Source organism: Heteronotia binoei, chromosome 2 (assembly GCF_032191835.1).
Source record: "Heteronotia binoei isolate CCM8104 ecotype False Entrance Well chromosome 2, APGP_CSIRO_Hbin_v1, whole genome shotgun sequence".
NCBI lineage: Eukaryota > Metazoa > Chordata > Lepidosauria > Squamata > Gekkonidae > Heteronotia > Heteronotia binoei.
This window is the reverse complement of record NC_083224.1, coordinates 68,332,399-68,357,050: the sequence shown is the minus strand read 5'-3', so window position 1 is coordinate 68,357,050 and position 24,652 is coordinate 68,332,399. Positions and strand designations below refer to the sequence as shown.

The 24,652-nt window shown below is 42.4% G+C and overlaps 1 protein-coding gene across 3 annotated transcripts in view; it reads left to right on the top strand.

Moving 5' to 3' along the window:
• Positions 1 to 2,035: 2,035 nt before the first annotated feature.
• RAP1A (RAP1A, member of RAS oncogene family) overlaps positions 2,036 to 24,652 on the top strand; it is a 155,957-nt gene continuing 133,340 nt past the window's right edge. The window contains exon 1 of one of the 3 annotated variants that reach the window (XM_060231233.1): positions 2,036 to 2,294. The gene's annotated coding sequence lies outside the window, so the exon portion shown is untranslated. Of the gene's footprint in view, positions 2,295 to 3,596; positions 3,716 to 24,652 lie in introns of those variants that run through there. The other 2 variants (XM_060231231.1, XM_060231232.1) reach the window with 2 other exon arrangements.

Here is a 24,652-nt window from a genome sequence, read left to right as displayed (position 1 = left end):
ACATCACCTGCTTCTTGATGTGGGGACTGAACCTGGGACATTTTGCACACGAAACAAAGGCTCCTCCACTGAGCCACAGCCCCTCCCCAATACCTATCACACTTAGCAATCATTTATTTAATTTCATTTATGGTCTGTCTTTCTGAGTTTCAAGGCAGATTACAACTAAAAACAATGCAGTAAGAACTGTATAATGAGTACACTCAACAATTATTCTACAGGAACTGTAAACAAAATTAGAGAACATTGCACCAAAAACACAGTATAATTCAGACAGTAATGCAGGAGTTATAGGACTGGAGAACAGCAGAAAACAATATATATGACAGTGTGATACAACTGGATTATGAAATGAGAAAAAAAATACATACAAAATGGGAAGACCATTGCATAACATACACTATCAAAACTGTCTTAAATTCTCCCAGTGTTAACTACAACCCCAATCTCACTTCACAATCCCTATGGGGACCCAAAACAGTTTGCATCTTTCTCCTCTCCTCTATTTTATCCTCCCAACAACCCGGTGAGATAGGTTAGTCTGAGAGAATGTAACTGGTCTCAGATCACCTGCAAGCTTCCATGGCAGAGAGAGAATTCTTTCTCTCTCTGCTACTCATAACTGTAATAGATTCACTTGTCAGAAGAACTGCATCCCCCCCACAACTAGATTCAGCAGTTTGTGTCTTGGGGAACACTGATTACTTTGCAATTGAAACACAGCTGGATTATGCTAAAAGAATGTTCAGCCCCACTTAAATAGACCCGCTTAATGTTGCTCTCTGAAGCAAGCAGATTACAAAAAACCTGTCTATTAAAATACTGGTGCAGCATAACAAGTCCTTTCGTGTTAAAAAAAATTATGATAAAACAGTTTCATATAACCAGTAGTTATGGTGTTTACCGATGTTACGTAAACTTTCCTTCCTATTAAGAGGTATTGCCTAGAAAGTCTGTCTCTGTGGCCGATGTGTAAGAAGTTTCACGTGACTAGGCTATCACCCGATAGCTGCAATCATGACAAGAGCAACAGTTTCCAGTGGTTAATCACAGGTTATACTTCTTCATGGAAACTGGCCTGATGGCACAACTGAAATGGATTATGCAAGTCCAGAACCGCAAATCCAGGACATCTCTTGGAAGGCAGGGACAGTGTTAATAATGTTGCAGATCTTAAAAAACAATTATACAAAACACCCTTGGATTTAAAACAGAGCTCAACATTTTTCTACTTACTAACATATCATTAGGGTCTATCCTCAGTAGCACTCAAGGAGTTTTGGCTGGTACTAGCTTGACTTCTTCTGTTTTCACAGTTCACACAAACATTTCTGCAGCCCCAGTCCTTTCTGAAGCCAATCCAGAATCAGTTCAGCATGGTTGGCTTTCAAACGGCGGCCCCACTGTCTTGGGTGCTGGCCCCAGTCGTATATCTCTTACGATAGGAAGCAAATGAGCGGCTTCTCTCAGCTTCGTATGGCAGAGACAGATATTTAATTAATTTGCACCTCGCCTTTCTCTTTAACGCGGACACAAAGCGGTTTAATATGCCCTGTGACCGGAATACTACTGAGGCAGCATCCAAACTGAGGTGATAAAGAGTATTAAGGTATTCGCCTGCAGGCGTGGGGGAGGGGAATGGGATGACGCCTTTATATGCCCTTTTGTAAATTATACATACATATATATCCTTGCAAGTAGAAAATAAGCTCAGGTAAAACAGTTAAGAGTCTGGCCGTTTCTCTGCTACCCACATTTCCTATTTGCAGAGATATATAAAAAAAGGAAAAGAACGCGCATTCAAAAATGGTATCCCGAACGGAAGCGTTGCGACCTTCTGCTGCATGTGCCCCTCCAGTTTAAGTTGCTCGATGTGGGAAACGGCGAGAGCAAACGCTCTTTGTACGCGCGCAGAAGCGCCCTCTTCGGCCGCCCCCCGTTCCAGAGATCGGAATTCGGCCTGGCCCTGACGAGGGTCCCAAGCTGAGTTCCGCCGGGCCCCTCCACCGCGCCACTCGCTTGTCCTCGGGCCCTTGCCCCGCCTCTGTTCCCTTCCCAAGGCTCGCCACGCCGCTCCGCCCCTTCGCCTGTCTCTCTCGCTCCTCCCTCGCCAGCCCGGCGGCCCCTCCCCGGGCCGAGGGAGGAAAGGGGGGCGGAGCAGATGAGCCAGCCGCCGCCGCCGCCGCGCACTGTGGAGCCGCCGAAGCCCCGAGCGAAAGCAGGCAGCCCGGAGTCGGAGCAAGGAAGGCAGCGGGCGGCCAGCGCGGCTCGCCCCGGCAGGCAGCTGCAACGGGGTGAGTAGGGTGGCGGGAAGGGGTGGCGGCTGCTGGCTGGCTGGGTGGCGGGCGGGCGGGCGGGCGGGCCGGCCTGGGCTCTCTCCACCGGCCCAGAGTGGGGCCCGGTGGCCTCCCTTCCTCTCCCGCAGTCAGGCCAAGGGGCCCTGCGGCTTTCCCTTGGCTCGGGGCCCGGGAGGGGCGGGGGACGGGCTGAGCGATCGCGGAGCTTTCCTCCGGAGCAGGCGAGGACAAGAGAAAGAAAGGCAAAAGGCCGGGGAGGGGTGGGAGGAGAAGAGCAGCGAGAAGACATGACGCCTGCCCAGGAAAGGGACTCTGGAGGGAGAGGCAGTGACAGGCTGGAGCTGAGCCAGAGAAGTAGCTGGCCGGCCTGTGTGCGTGTGTTTGGCGTGGTGATGATCGGGAAAGGCTTGACCCCGCTCATTGGAGGGAGAATGAGGAACAGTGGCTGATTAGCCAGGGGTTAAACTGTTGGGGGGTTTGCCTCAGTGTATGGCTCTTCTCTCCCCCGCCCGTTGTCTTTGAAGGAGCTTAGCAGGTCTGCTCCAGTGAAGTATAATTGGCTGATGAGAGAGAGGATGCTCCAGCAAAACGTCCTGCAAAAGCGGAGCTCCCCAAAGGTGTTGAGAAGGAACCGCTAGTGAAATGAAGGGGGCATGGGTGTTTGCACATAATCCCTTGAGGTCTGCAGTTAAGCGGAATGGATGCTCCCTCTAGGAGAATTAGGTGAATGGCTGGCTCGGTCTTTGCGGGGTAAACTGCAGCTGGAATTCTCTGATCCTGCTATGTTGGAGTTTCCCTCTTGTTTGGTGCCTGCACCAGGAGCCCCTTCAGATTAAGTTTCACATTCATGCTGGCTGCTGTTTAATGTGCTTGACACTGATGTGATGGCTGTTCTTTGTGTTGCTGGTGTCCTCGTTGTGATGTATAGCAGTGTTTTCTAAAAAGTTGCTATCATTGCTAAAGAGGTTTAAGTGGTGGAATCCTATCTTTGCTTGGGGTCTTTCTTAACCTACTAGGTTATCATTCTGGTTGCAAGATACAGAACATCTTTTGCCATATGTCTCTGACATGTACCCTGATGGTTTTTTTAATGTGGTGGTAGGGCCTGATCCATCATGTTGGAGTTGTTGGCATGCGATGCTAGATCTTGCAGTGAAATGCTTCAGCTGGCTCCCCTTCTCTCCTCCCTTTGAAGCTTTGCTTCTTGTTAGTAGCACCAATGGGGAAGTGAAATACAGAATTTCCCCACAGTTCCCATGCAACAGGATATAAGGAGAAGAAACCAGGCGCCAGAGACCCAGTACTTCTCTGTTTTGGATTGTTGTGGTTGGTAGGGAAGGTCCTTGGTAGTTTGGCTTCTACATAGCACTCTTGGGTTCACCCTGATGCTGCCACCCAGTTTCTGGAATAGAACAGAGGTTGGTGGTCTTATCCTTTCCGTAAGAGTGACTTTGCTGCAGCATATTTCAAAGGATCCCCATTGGCTTTTGTAGATTTTTTTTCGGAGGGGGGCCTGTTTCTAGACAAAAATGTACTTTTGCTAGTGCTGTTTTCCATTTATATTGCTGACTCTTCCTGGTAATCTTGGTACAATCATTTTTAGAAAAATTCATATGAAGTTTACGCTTGAACTTTGCAGATGATGACTGCATAGCTTCTGGAGTTAACTATAGGGAGAATCTCAATAAAATTGTGCTTTTGATGAATGAATTAATGCAGAGTGGTACAGGCAGGAATTTGTGATACCTTGTGCTGCTGGCATAGTTGCCATCCACATGACATTTATGAGTGTGGCCTCTTACTCCACAATGAGAAAAGTGCACAAGTCAGGAATTGTTGGGGCCCAGAAATCTCTGTTTTCCAGGAATGTGGGTTGCTGGTTTCATTACTGCTTACTAGTGATTCTTCGGTCAGTGGGTGTGCTTTCTGATGTGACCTTGTCTGGCTGGTTTAGCCGTGGAACTGCAGTCCACTACAGTGATTGGAAAGCTGCCTTGCCTCAGTAGCCAGGAGTCACTGTAAAGGGAAAGTATATCACTGGATCTGATTAGAGTAAATAAAAATGAACCACACTGATTGAAAGACAGGCCTTTCTGTGGCTTCTGGTAGCTGATTATTTCAGCAGTGGAATTAGGGTTGTTTCTTCATAGTACTGAAATTTGAAGGTGAGCATTTTTCAGGCAACTTGAGGCTACTTCCGTTTAATATGCACAGTAAGGTTTTGAAGTAGTGGCTGTTGAAGTTGGTAGAGCTATCAAATTATCAAGCGTGTGTTATTGGTACACACTAATCTTGTGTTGTGTCATTTCTGGTGGCAACAATGGGTGGGCTTTTGAGGGGAAAAGTAGCTCACTCTTGTCATTCATGCAGTTGTCTGTAGCACTTCCTGTTTTGAAAGAGCATCTTGCATTTCCTTTTTAGAGATATTGTTGCTGTTTGCAGTTTGTCTCTGAAGTGGCAGTGATGGTAGGGGGGAGGAAAGGAGTTGAGCGGCACATTGACTCAACTTCATGCCAATCTTCTATTTTAAAATGATGGGGGTGAGTGATTCTGTTCTGTATACCTCACTTCCTTCCTGAGCAGTACTCCCATCTCATTAATCTTGCATGTATTTAGAAAGTTCTGTGTGATTGAAATTTCATTTGTGTGAATCTTCAGATATCCTAGTAGATAACTTAAGCTGCTATTGGCTAGGTATATATCACATTTCAGTTCTGAAAACTCTGACTTCCCACATATGTTAGGAAAGAGCTGCTAGGATGTATTATCTCTGTGATTCAAAACTTTCAAAATAGTTGACTTGCTACATTAGTAATCCCTGGGGTGGTGTTCATGTGCTATTAGCTGTTTATTTGCTAAAAAGAATGTAGTAAGTTTCCATACTCAGTAAAGATGCATGAAATTAGAGCAGCATCTATATAGATTAGAAATTGGTATGATCTTTTAAATGAAAATTTGTGATTTTTTTTTTCAAATGGCAGTAGTGCTTCTTAACAGAATTATTATGGTATATGAATATTTAAACCGAAATAAAATACCTTTAGATATTTACAACACAGATGTTGCTGTCTTTTGTGAATGATTTGGAAATTAAAGCTGACTTAAAATTTAGTAAGTTGCCTGTTCCCTTGATCATGTAGAATTTTACTGTTTGTTTTAAACACAGAAACAGTTTGCTATTTTGGTATGATGGTATATGTAATGAAATGTAGTATTTGTGCTGAAGAATTTTGTAAACTTTGAAGCAAGGTACATTAACTGGGATTTCATCCCCATTTTTGCTACAGCACCTGCATCTCCATGAAAAGTAATTTTTTTAAATAGTGGGGATCCCTTGGGAGCAGCCTTGAACCCTGCACAAGGACTACAACCAGAAGAAGAAATCAATAACTTCTCTGCATTTTGATTGTATGCGCAGGATTCTTTGGATCTTGGCTGTTTTGCTGTAAAATACCTACTTGGAATCACTCCTGTTTAAATTATTGAAGGAATAGTTATCTGCGCAAAAGTGCAGCTGTTGTGTGCAACTGCATTTATTTTAATAAGACAAATATGGAAAAGGAGCTGAGTGGATTTTGCCCCCAAGTCTTCATAGCAGCAGATGAAGAAAAATTGACTGCTCCAAATGAATAAAAGTCATTGCCCTAAGGAAATATTCTGCGCTAGGGCACTTTTCAGCTTGCATGTCCTCCTCTTCCTTACGAGAGATTGTGACAGTTAGCTATATGAACTAACAACATCACATTTGTAGTAGATATGTAAGGTGGGGCTGAACTGAAACAGGAAGTCCTGTGTTCTATTTTCATACAGGATATTTTCGTCAAAGCTTGATGTTTCAGTAGAACAACTATTATTGCTTCCAAAAGATGGAAGATTGTGAAGAACTTGCTTCATTTAACTATATTGCATTTAGTAAATCTGTGACAGATGAATTCCTGCTCCCTTCTAGCAGTTGAGCTGATCAGGTGATTAATATTACTAAGGAAACTGTAGTAGGCCCTTGTAGGAATCAGAGAGTAAATGTTATAGATAAATCAGGGACACGACCATCGCCTTTTGGGTAGAATTTGCTTCTGCTTTGCCTGAGCAAGTTTTGATAGTTTGGAGATAGCAAAATTGATGCACAGATTAACACAAAGGCTTACTGAAAATTCATATGGACTGCTCTATATATCATGCACACATAACATTTGGGAATGCATTCAGGATGCCCAGATGTGTGTGATTGTATACATTCATACTTTGTGTGTGCTGCAGGATACAAGTGTAACTGTGGTATTGCCCTTCAGTAGCTGTATTTACTCTACATTATGTATAGATTTGCAGCAATATTCTTAATATGTTTTCTCAGAAATAAGTTCCACTGAGCTCAGTAGGACTTACTCCCTAGTAAGTGTTTTGATGGTTAGATCCTGTGGTTGGATCTGAATTTAGTGCAGGATGGTTTGTTTTCAAGCAGTTGTATAAAGATTGTTGGTATAGTTCACAATTGAAACCACACACTAAGCAAGCGTGTGCTCTGTTGTGCCAAATTCTATAGATTTCATGCCCCCACCTACGCACACTGGAGGGCATTGTTGTCATCAAGAGGAATTTAGTTTGGCAGCTATAAAATGTGAACAAAAAAAATCTTCGTGAGTCTGAACCTTTAGAAATCTATGCTAGTGCAGAATAGTTTTTTCTAATTGATATGTTCAGTTTTGTGCTATAGAAATTGAGCTTGAGCCTCAACTCATGGCTATATTTACAAGTCATATAAACATGTGCTTCAAGCTCAAAATACCTAAAGTATGGCATTTTGAGCTTGAAGTTTATTATTTGTGATAAATCCCCTGATTTAGGATTGAGACAAAGCTATGGATCTCCTAAAGCATAACACTTCCTAGCATGTTAAATGTATAAAAAATGCATTAAATGCACCAAAGAGTCTAGTGACACTTTTAAAAGACTAATGCATTTACTGTGTCGTAAACTTTTGTGATCCAGAGGCACAAGACTTTGTCAGAAATAGTACACATTTGTGATAATCCAGTGCTAACTTGATTTCATTGGGAAACGGCTAATGATGTAGCAAATCCCTAGGTCAGAATTTTAAAAAACAAGGAGTGTTTCAGAGCTCTGGTGGATTGTCTGTTAAAAACATGATTTGTGGTTATGTCTTCTAACATTCTCTGACCTGGATAGCCCAGGCTAGCCTGATCTCATCAGCTCTCGGAAGCTCAGCAGGGTTGGCACTGGCAAGTATTTGGGTTGGAGACTTCCAAGGAATACTATGGTCAGCATGGAGGCAGGCAATGGCAAACCACCTCTGAATGTCTCTTGTGTTGAAAACCCTACAGCAGGGGTGGCCAATGGTAGCTCTCCAGATATTTTTTGCCTACAACTCTCCATCAGCCCCAGCCAGCATGGCTAATGGCTGTGGCTGATGGGAGTTGTAGGCAAAAAACATCTGGAGAGCTACCATTGGCCACCCCTGTCCTACAGGATCACCATAAGTCAATGGCATAACTTGTACTTTTATAAATATATACCTCCCTCCCAGGAACTTTGATTGTGCTGGAGCTTTCTGATGTATTTCTATAGGTGTTTAAAGAACTTGGCATGTTATCCTTGGGAAGCAGTGGTATAACATTGGTAATCCCACTGAAACATTTTCAGCATCTGTTGTAGAGCTATCCTTATTGAGGATCTGCTTTATTAAATTGGCCAGTTTAACTAAATATTTGATATCTTCGAATAGATTTTTGCTTATGTTAGAGGGTGACGAGGTAGGTTGCTTTTACTCTTTGAATTTCTATCGGTATTAAGGAGTATAGTAGTTTTGGCTGTTGTGAAGTCATAGGAATATTGGCCTATAAGGCCAGTGCCAAGTACAGATTAGAGGTGGTGGTGGGGAATTTATGCAAACATTTATGAGTCAGTTTAGTAGCATGCCTGATATACACAAGGTAGTTTCCTGATAGTAGACTTATACTTATCTGGTATTATTTAGGAAGAGAAGAAAAACAAGTACAGTATTTACTTGGTTGAAGCCAAATGCAGATGCTCTTTTGGAGCAGAATGTATCAACTAGTTTGTTGATAGGGGTTTAGAGTTCTGTACTTCAGATCATTACATTGGTTTCAAGTTTGCTTCTGCGTTCAGTTCAAGGTGTTGGTGCCAGATATCTTTAAAGACCCATACGCTTCAATAAGGCAGCGGTGATCATCAGACCCGGAGTTGTTAGTCATTCATCCCCTAGTGTTCCTAGTGATTCTGCTAGGAACGCATCAGTGGTTGTTTCTGTTTTATGAGATTGTCTCCCCAACCATGTGAGGAAGGCTCCAAAATCTCCAAAATTCCAAGAGCTTTTGGAGTCAAGGTTAATCATTATGATGGGGAATTAGCAATGGCTTGCTTTTTGCCTTGTTCCTTATAGTACTCCTATACATTTAGATTTAAGCTGGGTTTTTTTAATGATGTATGTTCCTTTGAGTCCTATTGATTGGGAGAAAAGTGGAATAGAGTTATTAAATCGATTAAATAAAATTGTAATTGATTAAGTAAAGCATTTGATTAAATACAAACTAGGTCCTTATTCCTATCCCATGGTGGAGTAAATAAAGTAATACATCTTTTGTGGTTTACCTGATAGGCAGGAAATCAGCAACTTTCTGTTTCTTTGAAAATTATCCAATGTACCTCTGTAGCAAAGGTCCTAGACCTACACATCTTCCTTATGTGGCATAGCAGGTGAATGTAAGAGAAAGGAACTCTCTGCCCCCAATTGTCTGAATATGCCCTTACACCTTAGAACTATTTGTACTGACTGCCAAAGTATCATAGCAGTGCTTTAATCTATACTAACATCCTAATCTTAATGTTTGAAGTGAGCTTCTCTGAATGACTTCCTCTTTCAGCTGGAGGGTGGAGGGAGTCTCCTTGCATAAATTCTCATGAAAAATCAGTTTAATCAGTTTTCTGTAGTGACTGAGTAGCATTGTAAAAGCAATAACTTATGTTCCATTTGGTATAAAAAGTGTTCAGTAGAGCATAAAATTCCAAGTGAACATTTGTTGCACAATCATGAACTGTATGCATAAACTGAAGCCCAAATTTCCATAACATCCTACTAGATGGGTTGATAGGCAGGCATAATTTTATGTGTAAAACATTTTCAAGCATGCTTTACTTCTCAAAGCTAGCCCTTCCTCCTAACCACTCTTTTTTTCTTCCTAGCAGCAAGTGATAACTTGTGTTTCATTTTTGTGCATTTTTACTTGGTGAAGAGTGGATACAGAACTAGGCCCTGTTCCGCACTGGCAGTACATAAGGGCTAACCCTGTTTTCCATTTTATTCATTTCCTGATCTACAACATGATGTATTTTTTTCTGCAGCATATTGAGAGTAGGCAAGCTGACAGCCTGTGTTATGGCCTAGTAGTCAGGATGCACCCTTAGCTAGGATTATGAGGAGGTAGTTTATGCTATGACTGTTGAATGTCTCTTCTTAATGTGCCTGATATCCTGGTGATGTATGAAACTCTGAAATTATAGTTTCTCCTGTTAGGTGAAGTTTCCTGTGCTTATTCATTATATAGGTCCACAAGAATCTTATAACTGCTTCAAATAGTTTGGAAAAAACTCATTATGCAACTATGAGATTTATTGGCATATTGTTTATATGTAAAGTTGAAATGAAGACCATTGAGTTTCATTAGTTTAATTCCCTTCATTGACTTGAATCCAGCAGAGGATTTCTGAGGACAGAAGAGGGGGTAACTTTTGCCAATTCCCCCTTTCTGTTGCAGACATCCATCTCCCTCCTCATGCTGTTACTGGAGGTCCCTGCCATTCAGGAGCAGCAGTTTGGGCTGTATTGGGATGGGAAGGGTGAGGAAATCATGATCTGTTGCCGATAATCTCTTCTCTTGTGTCAGTAAAAGTTTCCAGTGGATCCAAACTATTTGGCTTGTATTCAGGTTGCTATAAAGATGTTTTATCAGTTTAGAACTTCAGATTATCATGAAGAGAAACATGAAGTAGTGTGTAGGCAATTATGCTCCTTTTGTTAGTCCTCATGATTTAAGCATCTGTTCTGAAGGTTTGTGGCAGCTTCTTTTTTTCCATTTCTAGCTCCAGAGATTTTTACACCACTGATGTTGGAAAAAGGAATTCCTTGGAAGCATCTGAACTTTGGTGGGTGGTTCACTTTGGTGGCCATTGTGTTGCATGTCTTGGTTACATCTAGGCTAGATTACTGCATTAGACCCTACATGGAGCCACTTTCAAAAGCGTTCGGAAACTTTGATTGGTGCAGAATGCTGCAGCTTGGATGTTGACTGGAGTAGGCACCATATTACTCCATTCTTGGCCCATCTAAGCAAGCTCAGAATGTGTTTCCAAGGCACAGTTCAAGGTGCTGATATTGACCTTTAAGGATCCATGTGGCTTGGGACCATCTTATCTGTAGTACCACTTACTCCCTTGCAAACCCCACCTGACCACTATGATTATTGTCTTCTGAGCCCCTACTTTAGGTGCCTCTGCCTTCTGAGGTTAGGTGGATGGCAACCCATGAGAGGGTCATGACCAGGATTGCCAATCCCCAGGTGGGGGCAGGGGATCCCCCGGTTTGGAGACCCTCCCCTCGCTTCAGGGTCATCAGAAAGCAGGGGGAGGGAAGGCAAATGTCTTCTGGGAACTCTATTATTCTCTATGGAGATTTATTCCCATAGAAAATCATGGAGAATTGAGCCGCGGGTATCTGGGACTCTGGGGTAGAGGTACCAAATTTTCAGGTAGAGGCACCAAATTTTCAGTTTTGAGGTAGAGGCACAAAATTTTCAGTATAGCGTCTAGTGCCTCTCCCCAAAATACCCCCCAAGTTTCAAAAAGATTGGACCAGGGGGTCCAATTCTATGAGCCCCAAAAGAAGGTGCCCCTATCCTTCATTATTTCCTCTGGAAGGAAGGAATTGAAAAGGTGTGCCATCCCTTTAAATGTGATGGCCAGAACTCCCTTTGGAGATCAATTATGCTTGTCACAGCCTTGATCTTGGCTCCACTCCTAATGTCTCCTGGCTCCACCCCCAAAGTCCCCAGATGTTTCTTGAATTGGACTTGGCAACCCTAGTCGTGACACAAAAATTTGGAACTCCCTCCCCAGGGAGATTCCTCTGTCCTCTTCTGTTGCTTTTTTCTGCCACCAGATGAAGACCTTTATTATTTTTTTTTCTGGCATTCCCTCAGTGATCCCTCCTCCCTGCCCTATGATTTGATAGTTGTTTTATGTTTTTGTATTTTAGCTTTGGCTTTAAATTTTATTTGGTTTGGTTTTAAAACCAAATAAAATTGACCCATGCCCCTCCTGGCTAATTAATTCCTGCCAGAGGGAGCTTAGATATCCTATACGGGATATCATAAATAGATCCCTCTTGGAAGGGCAATTCCCAACATCTTTGAAAGAGGCCATGGTCCGCCCTCTCCTAAAAAAGAGTACAGCAGACCCGGCCGAATTGGCAAATTATCGACCGGTCTCGAACCTACCATTTTTAGGTAAGGTTATAGAGAGGGCAGTGGCGCTACAGTTGCAGAGTTTTTTGGATGACACTTCAGCCTTAGAACCTCACCAGTCCGGCTTCCGTCCGGGTTATGGGATGGAGACAGTGCTGGTCGCCTTGGTGGATGACCTCCAGCGGCATCTGGATCGAGGCGGCGTGGCGGTGCTGATATTGTTGGATCTGTCGGCCGCATTTGACATGGTCGATCATCAGTTACTGGCCCGCCGACTTGCCGACGCGGGGATTGGGGGATTGGCCTTACAGTGGCTTTCCTCCTTCCTCGAAGGACGGGGACAAAGGGTGGCCATTGGGGGGGAGCGGTCCCAGAGGCACCCACTAGTATGTGGAGTGCCACAAGGGGCAGTTCTCTCCCTGATGTTATTTAACATCTATATGCGCCCCCTTGCCCAGATTGTCCGGAGGTTTGGGCTTGGGTGCCATCAATACGCCGATGACACCCAGCTCTATCTACTAATGGATGGCCGGCCTGGCTCCGTCCCAGAAAGCCTGGACCTAGCATTGCAAGCCGTGGCAGGTTGGCTCAGACTAAGCGGGCTGAAGTTGAATCCAACGAAGACAGAGGTCCTGTGCTTGGGTCGCAGTGCCCTGGGAAGGGAAATCCCCTTGCCGGTCCTCGACGGTGTGCAGCTTAAAGCGGCACACAAGGTCGAGAGCCTGGGGGTTCTTCTGGAGCCTTCATTATCGATGGAGGCACAGATAGTGGCCGCTGCCAAGTCCGCGTTCTTTCATCTTCGACGGGCGAAGCAGTTGGCCCCCTTCCTGGAGCACCGTGACCTAGCAATGGTGATCCATGCTACGGTCACCTCGAGATTGGACTACTGCAACGCCCTCTACATGGGGCTGCCCTTGTGCCGAATTCGGCGGCTGCAGATGGTGCAGAACGCGGCGGCTAGGCTGTTGTTGGGGCTCCCAAGGTGGGAGCACATACAGCCGGGGCTGCGCGGGCTGCACTGGCTGCCAGTGGCATACCGAGTTCGCTACAAGGTGCTGGTTATCACCTTTAAAGCCCTATATGGCCGAGGACCTACCTACCTGAGGGACCGTCTTTCCCCATATGAGCCCCAGAGGGCACTGAGGTCATCCGGGAAAAATCAGTTGAATATCCCTGGGCCAAGGGAGGCCAGACTGAAGGCCACCCGGGACCGGGCCTTCTCTGTCACCGCTCCACTACTGTGGAATCAACTCCCTGAGGAGGTGAGGGCCCTACGATGTTTAGATGGATTCCGTAGGGCCTGTAAGACCCACCTTTTCAAGATGGCCTTCAACTAGTGACAAAACTAGTGACAAAGCTAGAGGCTGCTGAAAATGCTTTTATTCTTTGAAACTCACTGATAACCTGTTTATAACGCTTTATTGTTAACGCCTTATTGTTATGCTAATTTTAATAATTTGTAATTGTTTTAACTATGTTTTTATAAGTATAATTGATGTAATGTGTATTTTATGTTGTGAGCCGCCCTGAGCCTGCTCCGGCGGGGAGGGCGGGATAGAAATAAAAAATTATTATTATTATTATTATATTATGTATGTTTTTAATTTGTTAGGCACCCTGATGGCTCTTATGCAGGATGTAACTTCTGTAAATAAATGAATATGCAACTGGGTGTGATGATTTTGATCTTCATAACTTCCACAGATTTAGTACAATGGAATGGAGGTCTAGTTCGTTCTGTTTGTGCTGTGAGATAATTTAAAAAACTAGTTCTGTTCGTGCTTTCTTCCCTGCATATTTTGTTGTCTAAGAGATAATTTTTTGGGTTTGATTCTAAATGCTTGGTTTCTCTGGAAGTGCTGTTCTCTAGATTCTGTGTTCCCTACTAGAATTTAATCCACTGAATAAGTGCCTGTTTCAGCAATTTAAAATTATGAAAAAGCAGTTCTCTTATGAGAGGATAAGGATATCTGCTTCTGGTTACTATGTTGAATTTGTATTTAACTCCCCCCCCCCCCTTGCTAGTTCAATAAGTGCTATTTATTCTTACAACATCAGGCTCCAAGGATAAATCTGGTTATACTATAAATCAAGTTATCTGAATTTCACTTCATAGAGAATTTTAAGCCTTTGAAACAGCTTTGGGATTAAAGGGCATTAATCTAAACTATCAGGCCCTAGTTGAATATGTCTTGAGTTGATTTGATCTTGCCTTTCCCTAATAAACATGTAAACAGCCAGTGACAGAGTTCTCAAAGGTCAAATACAATGTGTTGTTTCCAAGGAGCATTGTTGGTAGCTTGTTTTCTCAAAACCTTGAGTGTGCTTGAAACATGGTATTTCGAATCTAAACATGATTTATATAAAAGTGGAGAGCTAGTAAATCAAGGCCTCTGATACCTTTGTATCGTGTGCGCTGGAGTCAGTAACTTGCATTGTTTATGTTCGATGGGGGATGGCAGAATCTCAAATCCTGGTTAGCTGTGAAACTTACTGGGTGACTTCAGGCAAGTGTCTCTTCAGCTGCATTCAAACATCGCAAACAAAGCTTATTTGTGACAGACACAAACCCAATTTATTGTCAGGCTCACACAGTCCTTCCCTCCTCACTTTTTACAGCCTGCGGATGTTAAAAACAGAAGTCTTCATTGCAGCTTCAATTTGTTGTAATGTCCTGTTTCAGACATCTTAATAAATCAAGATTTAGGGAAAATAGCGTTTCTTAATTTGGATTGTAAGAAGTGTATGTGTGTATTCTTACTGCCTGTGTTAAATTAGATTTTCTTTTCAAACATCTTTAAAACCTACCCATGATCTCTCAAGCAAATCATGGCAACCAGTGAAATTCATTTGGTTAAGGCTGTGGAAGATAAAACAATAGACAAACAGAGGTGATTTCTGAGTTTGTAAATGCTCCAATAAGTCAGCTATGGTATTTTTTCCTATATACTTCCTGCTGAGCTCAGGGCTAGAAAGCCCTTAGAGGTGTGAGGTTCCAGGAGGTATAATTCTGTACTGTGTCATAATTGTCTGCTGCAACTGTACTACTTGTATTTCTGTACTAGTGACCCTTCCTAAACCTAGTATTACTGTTTTTTGCAACTTACAGGGGCTGCAGGAAGAATCCACCACTGCTAACATGGAATCCAGTCCAGAATTACTGGGTGTTAAACTTCTTTGAATGAGTCAAAGTACTGTGTGTTTTGAAAAAAAACAAACATTCTTTTTCTATCTTAAAAAGTTTTGTCCTATAGATATAAAAGCCAAGCCATATTGGTGATGACTCATCTATCCTCCCTTTGGCTGAGCCATGCATCACTCAATCCCTCCAGCCCCAGGAGAGACAAGAATTGTGCTACTGGGAAAACTGTCTTTGTGTCCTATTGGTCCATTCCACTGGATCTTTCATTTCCCCTCAGTGGCTGTTGCTAGGCAACCGTAGTCCTGATTAGGGTTGCCAACTACAAGTTGGTGGAAAATTCCTGGAGATTTTGTGGTGGAGTCTAAGGAAGCCAGAGTTTGGAAAGGTGAGAGGCCTCAGCTCCACCCTCCAAAGCAGTTATTTTCTCCAGGAGGAGAGAGATCTGTTGTCTGCAGTTGTGATACCAGGAAATCTTCAGGCTCCACCTGGAGGTTAAAAACAATACAAAGCCTCTGGGTAGTTTAAGCCTCAAAATATGAAAAAAACTTTTTACAACACAACACTGAATATTGTATTCCAAGTTCTATTTCATTATCAAAAGTGAATTCTCATAATATCATCCAGTAAGAATATGTATTGCACAAACCAATCAGAGTAACTCTATATTAAATATCCATAAATTCTTCTAAATTTTCAGTCCTTCCATAGTCCATTTAAATTTTACACATGAGAGTCTTCTGCTCTTGATGTCAGTTTGTGCAAAGACACTGTTACTCAGCTTGTGTAGATATACCAGCAGTAGGTCAGTACTCAGTGTCCTGTTTAATGCTTTTTCCAAGCAATCACTGCCTTAGCCAGCTGGTAACTTCGAGACTGTAGCAAGAACTTGGCAAGCAGCATTTATATCAGCAGGAATTGCAGTGCAGTGGAAGTTCTAGAGCAAGTAGTTGTTGTCCTCGTCTCTGTATGTCTTCAGCTCTGCAACCCTTGAGCTTCTGAGCTAGCTTGATCCAGCTCAGAGGCTCAAGAGCTTGGAGGGCTGAAGATGTACAGAGACGAGGAAGCCAACTACTCTCTATAGAACTTCCACTGTGCTGCAGTTCCTGTTGCTGCTATATCTACACAAGCCGAGTAACAATGTATTTGCACAAGCTGACATCAAGAGCAGAAGACTCTCATCTGTAAAATTTAAATGGATTATGGAAGTAACTTTGGACTGAAAATTTAAAAGGATTTATGGATATTTAATATTGTAATACATGTTTGATGTGTAATACATGTTGTTCTTACTGAATGGATATTATTATGAGAGTTCGCTTTTGATAATGAAATTGAACTTTATTCACTGTTGTGTTGTAAAAAGTTTTTTTATATATTGAGGCTTAGATTACACCGAGGCTTTGCTTTGTTTTTTGCCACCTTTTTCTGTGATTTTCATTGGATTGCTCTACCTGAAGGTTGGCTATTCTAGGCCTGGCAGCACCCTCTGGGTGATTTGATGCCACCTAACTGGCATGATTTAACTAGGCCTGGCTGCTTGCTCCTGTTCAGCAGCAGCCCCGCCATGACAGCCAGGGTGGTGTAGCAGTTAGTGCTTCAGAGCAAGGTCTGCCAGATCCAAGTTCTTGCTATGGAACCCACCTCACAGGGTTGTTGTGCAGATCAAAAGGGGGAGAGGAGATTTATGTAAGCTGCTTTGGTCCTCATTGAGGACAAAGTCTGTCGTTTTTCTAGGTGGAGACTGTGTGTGTGTGGGGGGAGGAGGTGGAAAGTTGAAGTTGGAGGAGCAGATAAGGGTAGGTTGATGGTTGGTGGGGAAGTAGATAGGGTTGCCAACTACAGGTTGGAAAATTTCTGTAGATTTAGGGGGGCGAGCCTGGAGATGGTGGGGTTTGAGAAGAAGTGGGACTTCAGACCGGTACAATGCTATAGACTATCCTTCAAATCAGCCATTATCATTGTTGCCAATCTTCAGGTAAGAGCTGTAGATCACTCAGAATTACAACTGCTCTCCATATGGCAGAGATCACTTCCCCTGGAGAAGATGGTGGACTCTGTGTCATTATACTGTGCTGAGGTCACTTCCATCCTGCTTTGGGCTCAACTGTTGTTTTCCTAGGTAGAGGCTACAGGTGGGAGGAGGAGATGGAAAGTTGAAGTCAGATAACTTCCCTTCAGAAAATGACCACCTTGAAGTGTATACTCTAAGGTATATCATAACACAACCATGCCAGACCAAAAAAGACAGATCACACCACAAGCATATGCTGCTCCTAAATACTGCAAGGCCAAGCACAACAGGAAAAGGTGGCAACAACGCACTTAGATGAAAGAAATGCTAAGCTTCAAAGTTGGCATAATTGTTGCCATGGTATGATGCCATGAGCTTATTTTTAGAGCCCATTGTTTTTATTCTCACAACGGGCCTTATTTCTAGTTTAACATATTAAACATATATTTAGGCTACTAATGATGCTTTCAGATCTTGAAGTCTGGTGGTATGGCTGTCATTTAACACCAATTGGGACAAGTCTGTTGATATAAAAGTATATGTTGTCTATATAAAGGGACTGTACATCACTGCGACCCAGAATGTCTTACTGTAATATTACTTTGCAACTTACCTGGACATATGTGGCTTACAATTTGCATTTGTTAAAAGGAAGTTCGGCTGAAATTAGTTTTAGCACAATAAATGAGCAAACTATTCAGCACTAATAAGGTGAAGCTTTAGAATGGTGCTTTAGTAGCTGGCTAACTACCATGCTACTTCACTGCTCACAAGAGCATTTCCAGGTTGATATGTTATCATTTGCTTTGAGGTTTTCAGTTTTAAACTAGGACACAGAAGCAAAGCCATTTTATTCACAAGACCTTCACGATGCTTTCCCCTTTGCTTTATTGAGGCACTCGCATCTGTGTGTACATGTGTACTTTGTCTCCTTGACACTGTTTTGATAATGTGTCACCATTAAAGAGCAGAGGCTCCCATGATTGGCTTTTACATCACTCCTCTGTTGACTTAGAGAATTGTGATAAATGGCATCTAAATTGGATTACCTTCCCAAAATTATCTGGGAATTTAAACTGTGTTCATAGATATGGTGTCTGAATGCACAGCTTGCATGCTGTGTTCCTTTGGCACTGGCATTTGGCATTTCTTAATAAGTAGGTTTTCAGTTCTCTTTGCAGATATCTCAGCTCTCTATTTTTCCCTGCCGCTTGGTACTTTGTGTGTTATCACAGTTGTGTTAATATGTTAATTTTTAAGTATACTTCTTGAAGCATGTGACAAGATGACATCTTTACCCAGGTGCCTCATTGAGGTTTCAAGCATTATTATCTCACTCTGTCAACATTGTCTCAAAGCTAATAATTTATATATGCAACCCTCTATTATCCAAAGTGTTTGTTACCCAAGTTTCATACTACTGAAAATGATATTCATGGAAAAAATGAGTCTAGTATGCTTAACTTGCTGATGTAAGTGGGAATCAGAGGGTGAAATAGCTACATCTCAGAATTTCTCTCATGTTTTACAGCATCATGGCAGATCAGTTCAGTGAATTGAAGACATTTCCGTGCTATGTGATTGTAACCTACAGGGAAACATGGGGTTCCCTGAAGTGTCCATAAATTAGGTGCCAGATTGGACATATAAAATTAATAAACAATCTACTGTATTCTTATGTTGGATTAATTCTGATCAGGTGCTGAAGATAATTCATTAGTATAAAACATGTATGTGTGTTTACATATAGAGAATTTAATGAGAAATAAAGTGGAAGGGTAAAGGGTTGAGATTCTTCCACAGCAGCTCAGAATAGTTCTTAATTTGGATATAATTTTCTAACCATATTAATGTTCATCAGGCAGATCTTTGGGAAGAAGACCTAATGTGTTTTGCAATTCTGTCAAGGGGTGGTGGTGGGGGGAACTTGTTTCATTCTTTTAAATTGCTCATTAAAAAACAGCTATTTGAGAAACTGTGCTCCAGGCGTGGAAAGCATTGGCTTGTAACATGTCAAAAGTTTTAGGAATGGTAATAAGCCAGCATGAAAAATGAAGCGCTTTTGCTAAACTCTAGATCTAAAGGCACTGTAAGTTTTACATATGTCAGTGCTTGGAACATGGAGTCTTTAGGGATATGTATTGATAGTGGTAGAGAAAAGCAAACCATGGCTGCTCTGCAGTGTCTGATAGCAAAGCTAGGCCAGCTAGAAATTGCATTATAACCCTACATAAGAGTATTTCCTGTTTGCTGAATTTTGTGGAAGGTGGTGAGGAGAGGTGGCAGGTATCCTGTAATTATTAAACCGGCTTTCAGAAGGAGTGGAAGTAAATGGTGGTTCTCAGGTTCCTCTTCATAGTGCATTTTTGTCTCCTGGGTATAGAACATAGAATTCAGAGAGCCATTGATTAAAATGAGGATTTCCAAATGGTGACTATAGCAGCGCCCGCCTCATGGCCTCACTGGCCCTCTTTATTTCAGTCTCTTCGGGGTATTTTTACTTGTTTATTTGATGGGACCACAGCAGCTTTGTTTGTTCTTCCCAAAAATATATAGGCTCACGAGAACTTTAACTTAAACCACAGATTTATTGTAACAAAAAGTCTTAAACTGGGGATATGGGAGATATTTACATAGGCTAGTACGTTTGTTCTGTTGTTTCAGGCTTTACAATCACTTTTACTTTCTTGAGTCTTTCACAGTTCACAGTTTCCCTTTAACTCACTCTCCACCTCTAGCCAAGGTCTGGCCTCTTGGGATTGATGTGTCTAGTCTCACCCCTCGACTGAAGTATCTCCTCTCAGCCCTTCTTGGTGTCTCAGACCCACATCCACTCCCTCAAACCTCCTCACTAGATCTTCAGAGTGGTTCCTAGGTGTTTGTGACCGTTCCGGTCTTAACTGACTCACACACACACAGCCCTCTTGGCTGGTTTTGTCCAGCTGGCAGTCTCTGGAAGACTTCCCCGTCTCCGTCTCCAGCTCCTTCACAGGATCAGCTGTCCTCTCAGCCTCTACCAGACCCGAACTGACCCCCTCAGTCTCTGTCAGGTCCCCACTGACAGACTTCTCTGACAGGCCTCCACTCTGTCAGACATCAACTGACTGAACTCCTGCCTCAGCAGTTTCTCTCACTCAACTACTTTCCCTCCCTGAGAGTTCAGAGCACTTTGCCCCCACCCTCAGGTCACCTGACGCAGCCCTGTGCGTCTCCAGTTTATGCTTAACCCATTGCTTTCCGTCACAGTGACTTATTTGGTTGTAAGAGCGAGCTAGCACCCAGCTGGCTTTCCAGTTGCCTTGGAGAAATTTGAAAGCAGTGGCTTTGTATTAGATGGCTTTGTTTTTCCACCATAAGAATCAATAGTATGCTACATGATCAAAATACCTTAATGACAGCTTGGATTGTACTTTTCTCCCATCACCCTCATCCAGTGTATCCAGTAATTTTTGCATGATCTAGTCAGGCAAAGGTATTCTTTTCCTTTTTTCCTATCTATCCCATTGTAGCTAAGGACTGATTCACACAAGCAGATATGTTGTGAGGATGCAGTAACTCACTGTCCCAGTAGTCTGTCTTGTAGCACAATATGTGTGCTGTCTCAGAATATTATATGCTGGTGGTAAGGAATGGTATGCAAAGTTCCCTGTAACACTGGATCTGTGCTGACTGTTGCATGCATGTGGAAGTCATTACTTGATGTTAGTCATAAAATGAACACAGATACAGTAACTTTATTTTCCTTCCCATTATAACAGACAATACATGAGGGACACATTCTGGATTGTTGTGAAATTTGCTACGTTCATGTCATTTGGTATTTTTTATAGTATATAACTTGAACTATGATTAAAGTTAACCATTTATGTTAAATCAGGCTTCTTAACATGTACATAAATGGATTTCTTATATAAACATGTTATAGATTAAATAGAAAAATAAGGAGGCAATTTTAGGTAAGAATGTCTCAGAACTATAACAACACAGTTAATAACTGAAGGACATAACAGTTTAGTGAAGTTAGAAGAATGGAACAAGGCCAGTTAGGATCTTGCAAGCTAAAATGAGGGTAGAGTTTAGTGTGAAACAGAATGTGGATTGCTAAAATAAGGCAGAAAATTATATAAAATGAAGGGGAAATATTCAGTTTGCTCTTTACCTTAACTGAATGATGCCCACTCGTGGAAGACTTGATTGGCATTAGTGGGAACATGACCTTTAGAGTAGAGGTGTTGTACTTATTTGTTACAAGGGCTAGATCTGACATAAATGTCACTTTGTTAGGTCAAGCCATGTGTGCCATAAAATATAACATGAGGTACTGGAGATATAAACTTTATAAAGACAATTTCAGATGTCAAATGGCAATAGTGTCAAGATGAATGATAGGCCAGTCAGTCTGACTTCAATACCGGGAAAGTTGGTAGAAAGCATTATCAAGGACAGAATGAGCAGGCACATTGATGAACATGGGCCAAGTTTGCGGATGACACTAAATTGTTCAGGGTGGTGAGAACCAGAGAGGATTGTGAGGAACTCCAAAGGGATTTGTTGAGGCTGGGTGAGTGGGTGTCAACGTGGCAGATGCGGTTCAATGTGGCCAAGTGCAAAGTAATGCACATTGGGGCCAAGAATCCCAGCTACAAATACAAGTTGATGGAGTGTGAACTGACAGAGACTGACCAAGAGAGAGATCTTGGGGTCGTAGTAGATAACTCACTGAAAATGTCAAGACAGTGTGCGTTTGCAGTAAAAAAGGCCAATGCCATGCTGGGAATTATTAGGAAGGGAATTGAAAACAAATCAGCCAGTATCATAATGCCCCTGTATAAATCGATGGTGCGGTCTCATTTGGAGTACTGTGTGCAGTTCTGGTCGCCGCACCTCAGAAAGGATATTATAGCATTGGAGAAAGTCCAGAAAAGGGCAACTAGAATGATTAAAGGGCTAGAACACTTTCCCTATGAAGAAAGGTTGAAACGCTTGGGACTCTTTAGCTTGGAGAAACGTCGACTGCGGGGTGACATGATAGAGGTTTACAAGATAATGCATGGGATGGAGAAAGTAGAGAAAGAAGTACTTTTCTCTCTTTCTCACAATACAAGAACTTGTGGGCATTTGATGAAATTGCTGAGCAGACAGGTTAAAATGGATAAAAGGAAGTACTTCTTCACCCAAAGGGTGATTAACATGTGGAATTCACTGCCACAGGAGGTGGTGGTGGTCACAAGCATAGCCACCTTCAAGAGGGGTTTAGATAAAAATATGGAGCAGAGGTCCATCAGTGGCTATTAGCCACAGTGTGTGTGTGTGTGTGTGTATACATATATAATTTTTTTTGCCACTGTGTGACACAGAGTGTTGGACTGGATGGGCCATTGGCCTGATCTAACATGGCTTCTCTGATGTTCTTATGTTCTTAATGACAATAACAGGCTTGATTGGATTAAGTGTTACACAGAGGGGTAGTAGGCATGTCACTACCAGTGTTGGTAATGAAACAGGAAACCTAGGTCTCAATTCTATCAAGGAGGATTCAGTCCAGGAGAATGCAAAATAAATAAATAAATAACTCTGACATTGGAAACAACAACATTCAGTTGCTGTCCTATGAGTAGTAGTGCTCTTACAAAGGAATTTGAAAGGAATATTAGAAAGAGAAACTACTGAATTGCAATTGATAATGAAGCTCAAGACAATGCATCCTTTTGGAATGAACTAAGGGCTAGTTTTCCTGTCTCATTACCAATGTGTGCTGCTATCATTTGGCATCTAATATCACTCCACTCTCCAAGATATAAGGATGAATCCAACTGTTCTAATTCCTAGTCAAGGTCTTTTCAGATAGGAATTCCAGGTAGGAACAGATAAATCTTTAAAAGAAAAAAACAACAACACAGCTTTTCAAAATAAGCCAAAATGTTTTTCTCAGTGTACAGTGTCAGAAGAATCCATCACCTACCCACTCTGCCTCCCTCCCTCCAAAGTATGCTTGCATGCAAAAGCTTATACCTGGAATAAAACATTGTTGGTCTTAAATCTGCCACGGGAACCCAACATTGTGTTCTCTCTCTCCCCCTCCCCCTTTGTCCCCAAAAGAGGAGAAGCAGCCCTGGAGAAGCAAGCAGAAGGGAAGTGGGTGGGTGGGTATGAGAGACGGAGAGAGAGAAATACGCACAGAGTGGGAGGGGAGAGAGAGAGAGGCAGAGGCAGGCTTGTCTTTGTATCTCTCCCGCACAAAACAGCCACAGATCTGAGGCCTGCGTGGGCCATATGTGGCCTGCGGGCTGCACATTTCACACCCCTTCTTTAGAGTATTGTTCCAGCAAAACAAATAGAACAAACTGGGAGTTGTAAAAATAATTATGGTCTATTTTTCTGTTACCTAAATCCGTTCCCATGTCAGGCTTGTCATTCAAAAGCACCCACTATGTGTGAAAACCCAAAACACAGGCCCAGGGATAAAAGGGGGACCTTGTAATATTCAGCTCCCATTTTGGCACAATAAATCACAAATGAAGGGTTGAAGGGACACAGATATTTAACCAGTAAGTAACTTTATTACCCCAACCGAACTACAGATAAAAAATTAGAAGCAAATATATAAAAAAGGATAAATCAATTTTGCACAATCCTAATATGAGTTTTTATTCCTTTCATTGGGTATTATGCTAAAGTTACTTTTAACTCAGATTTTGTTCACCCACTTGGCTAGTCCAGAGCAACCAACCAAGAGAGGAGGGAGGTGAGGGGTTGCTCCAACTGGGATGACAACATGTTGAATACACAGGAATGAAATTTAGGCTAGAAAGGAGGAAGTTCTTAATCAGGGTGTAATGGAAAAGGGCTGGGAAGAAGTTAGGCAAACTGGTCCTGAATGGGAAAACAAAGGCCAAGCAAAGGTAGGAGAAAAAGAATGTAGAGGGCTAATTTTGGGAAGGAGAGAACGTCACACTCACTTTTCTTGATGAAGGTGGTTTTGGCAGCTTTGTATTTGTGATAATGGAATAATTGATAGTGGCCGAGAGATGATGTCCTCCCCTGGATTTGTGGTTGTATTGTCTGTGAATTGTGTTTGTAGAAGGAAATCTGAGAGCTTTGTTTATTATCCTGCAAGTTTGAGTCCTTTATTCATGGTCAGAAGCATTGAGGAACTCTGGAAGTTCAAATACGCCTTACTGATACTTCCCAGAGTATTCAGGAAATCAGATTGCTCCCTGCCAGGAGTGTCTTAAATTCATTCTTAGATCAAGAAACCAATCCTTAACATCATGCTAGATGCTTTCCTCTGTACCTAAAGTGTCTTAAGGCTGAATGACCTTAGACTATTATTCTCCCACATCTGGCATCAGGATACCAAATGATCTTGGAGTGCCTCTAATTGAGGGTCGCAGGCCATGCAACACTTTTGACAGTCTTTGTTTCATTTATATTAACTGGGGTGTTTTGGGGGGATAGTGGGAGAAGGAGGGAAGAATTTTCAGAAAACTTCTAGATCAGTGATCTGCTTTTGTTGCTAATATGCCATTGCACAGAGGTAGCAAAGAAACCCAAGGTTGTGTTCATAATGCAATTAGGTATTATACTGTCAACATACCTAATTGTGACTTGTTTAAGGTTTAGGAGAGAAGATCAAAAGGCCATTTTTTTTTCTTTTCAGAAACTAAGGAGATATAGCACAGAATTAAACTAGAGATTGTTATGAGGG